Source organism: Rhipicephalus microplus, unplaced genomic scaffold (genome assembly GCF_043290135.1).
Source record: "Rhipicephalus microplus isolate Deutch F79 unplaced genomic scaffold, USDA_Rmic scaffold_163, whole genome shotgun sequence".
Taxonomy (NCBI): domain Eukaryota; kingdom Metazoa; phylum Arthropoda; class Arachnida; order Ixodida; family Ixodidae; genus Rhipicephalus; species Rhipicephalus microplus.
In genome coordinates, this window is record NW_027464734.1 from 113426 (window position 1) to 116891 (window position 3466).

Sequence of the window (3466 nt, forward strand, 5' to 3'; positions counted from 1 at the left end):
CGCTTTTTTTTCTTTGCGCTGATAGCTTTGAAGGTATGTTATGATGGTGGTGAGAGTGGAGCAGGACTGTCTACGTGGCGCAATGGGCTAGCGCGATCGGCTGTTAACCGAAAACTTGGAGTTTCTAGCCCACCCGGTAGTGGTGCGGCGCTTTTTTTTCTTTGGGCTGATAACTTTGAAGATATGTTCTGATGGTGGTGAGAGGGCAGCAGGACTGTCTCCGTGGCGCAATTGGTTAGCGCGATCGGCTGTTAACCGAAAGCTTGGAGGTTCGAGCCCACCCGGGGGTGGTGCGGCGCTTTTTTTTCTTTGCGCTGATAGCTTTGAAGATATGTTCTGATGGTGGTGAGAGTATAGCATTGACTGTCTCCGTGGCGCAATGGGTTAGCGCGATCGGCTGTTAACCGAAAGCTTGGAGGTTCGAGCCCACCCGGGGGTGGTGTGGCGCTTTTTGTTCTTTGCGCTGATAGCTTTGAAGATATGTTCTGATGGTGGTGAGAGTATAGCAGGACTGTCTCCGTGGCGCAATGGGCTAGCGCGATCGACTGTTAACCGAAATGTTGGAGTTTCAAGCCCACCCGGGGACGGTGTCTCCTTTTTTTTTTCTTAGCTGATAGCTTTGGAGATATGTTCTGATGGTGGTGAGAGTGAAGTACGACTGTCTCCGTGGCACAATTGGCTAGCGCGAGCGGCTGTTAACAGAAAGGTTGGAGGTTCGAACCCAACCGGGGGTGGTGCGGCACTTTTTTTTCATTGCACTGATAGCTTTGAAGATATGTTCTGATGGTGGTGAGAGTATAGCAGGACTGTCTCCGTGGCGCAATTGGCTAGCGCGATCAGCCGTTGACCGAGAGGTTGGAGGTTTGAGCCCTCCCGGGAGTGGTGTGTCGCTTTTTTTTCTTTGGGCTGATAGCTTTGAAGATATGTTCTGATGGTGGTTAGAGTGGAGCAGGAATGTCTCCGTGGCGCAATGGGCTAGCACGTTCTGCCGTTAACCGAAAGGTTGGAGTTTCAAGCCCACCCGGGGATGGTGTGTCGCTTTTTTTTCTTTGCGCTGATAGCTTTGAGGATATGCTCTGATGGTGGTGAGAGTGGAGCAGGACTGTCTCCGTGGCGCAATGGGCTAGCGCGATCGACTGTTAACCGAAAGGTTGGAGGTTCGAGCCCACCCGGTGGTGGTGCGGCGCTTTTTTTCTTTGGGCTGATAGTTTTGAAGATATATTTTGATGGTGGTGAGAGTATAGCAGGACTGTCTCCGTGGCGCAATTGGCTAGCGCGATCAGCTGTTGACCGAGAGGTTGGAGGTTTGAGCCCTCCCGGGAGTGGTGTGTCACTTTTTTCTTTGCGCTGATAGCTTCGAAGATATGTTCTGATGGTGGTGAGAGTGAAGCACGACTGTCTCTGTGGCGCAATTGGCTAGCGCGATCGGCTGTGAACCGAAAGCTTGGAGGTTCTAGCCCACCCGGGGGTGGTGCGGCGCTTATTTTTCGTTGCGCTGATAGCTTTCAAGATATGTTCTGATGGTGGTGAGAGTAAAGCAGGACTGTCTCCGTGGCGCAATTGGCTAGCGCGATCAGCTGTTGAGCGAGAGGTTGGAGGTTTGAGCCCTCCCGGGAGTGGTGTGTCGCTTTTTTCTTCGCGCTGATAGCTCTGAAGAAATGTTCTGATGGGGGTGAGAGTGGAGCACGACTGTCTCCGTGGCGCAATTGGCTGGCGCGATCGGCTGTCAACCGAAACGTTCGAGGTTCGAGCCCACCCTGTGGTGGTGCGGCGCATTTTTTTCTTTGGGCTGCTAGCTTTGAAGATATGTTCTGATGGTGGTGAGAGTAGAGCAGGACTGTCTCCGTGGCGCAATTGGCTAGCGCGGTCGGCTGTTAACCGAAAGATTGGGAGGTTCGAGCCCTCCCGGGATGGGTGTGTTGCTTTTTTCTTTGCGCTGATACTTTGAAGATATGTTCTGATGGTGGTGAGAGAGGTGTAGGACTGTCTCCGGGGCGCAATTGGCTAGCGAAATCGGCTGTTAACCGAAAGGTTGGAGGTTCGAGCCCTTCCGGGAGTGGTGTGTTGCTTTTTTCTTTGTGCTGATAGCTTTGAAGATATGTTCTGATGGTGGTGAAAGCAGAGTACGACTGTCTCCGTGGCGCAATTGGCTAGCGCGATCGGCTGTTTACCGAGAGCTTGGAGGTTTGAGCCCACCCGGGGGTGGTGCAGCACTTTTTTTCTTTGGGCTGATAGCTTTGAAGATATGTTCTCATGGTGGTGAGAGTGGAGCAGGACTGTCTCCGAGGCGCAATTGGCTAGCGCAATCGGCTGTTAACCGAAAGGTTGGAGGTTCGAGCCCTCCCGGAAGTGGTGTGTTGCTTTTTTTTCTTTGGGCTGATAGCTTTGAAGATATGTTCTGATGGTGGTTAGAGTGGAGCAGGAATGTCTCCGTGGCGCAATGGGCTAGCACGTTCTGCCGTTAACCGAAAGGTTGGAGGTTCGAGCCGACCCGGTGGTGGTGCGGGATTTTTTTCTATGGGCTGATAGCTTTGAAGATATGTTCTGATGGTGGTGAGAGTGAAGCAGGACTGTCTCCGTGGCGAAATTGGCTAGCGCGATCGACTGTTAACCGAAAGGTTGGAGGTTCGAGCCTACCCGGTGGTGGTGCGGCGCTTTTTTTCTTTGGGCTGATAGTTTTGAAGATATATTCTGATGGTGGTGAGAGTATAGCAGGACTGTCTCCGTGGCGCAATTGGCTAGCGCGATCAGCCGTTGACCGAGAGGTTGGAGGTTTGAGCCCTCCCGGGAGTGGTGTGTCGCTTTTTTTTCTTTGGGCTGATAGCTTTGAAGATATGTTCTGATGGTGGTTAGAGTGGAGCAGGAATGTCTCCGTGGCGCAGTGGGCTAGCACGTTCTGCCGTTAACCGAAAGGTTGGAGTTTCAAGCCCACCCGGGGATGGTGTGTCGCTTTTTTTTCTTTCCGCTGATAGCTTTGAGGATATGCTCTGATGGTGGTGAGAGTGGAGCAGGACTGTCTCCGTGGCGCAATGGGCTAGCGCGATCGGCTGTTAACCGAAAGCTTGGAGGTTCGAGCCCACCCGGGGGTGGTGCGGCGCTTTTTTTTCTTTGCGCGGATAGCTTTGAAGATATGTTCTGATGGTGGTGAGAGTAGAGCAGGACTCTCTCCGTGGCGCAATTGGCTAGCACGATCGGCTGTTTACCGAAAGCTTGGAGGTTCGAGCCCACCCGGTGGTGGTGCAGCGCTTTTTTTCTTTGGGCTGATAGCTTTGAAGGTATGTTCTGATGGTGGTAAGAGTGGAGCAGGAATGTCTCCGTGGCGCGATTGGCTAGCACGTTCAGCCGTTAACCGAAAGGTTGGAGGTTCGAGCTCACCCGGTGGTGGTGCGGGCTTTTTTTTCTATGGGCTGATAGCTTTGAAGATATGTTCTGATGGTGGTGAGAGTCAAGCAGGACTGTCTCCGTG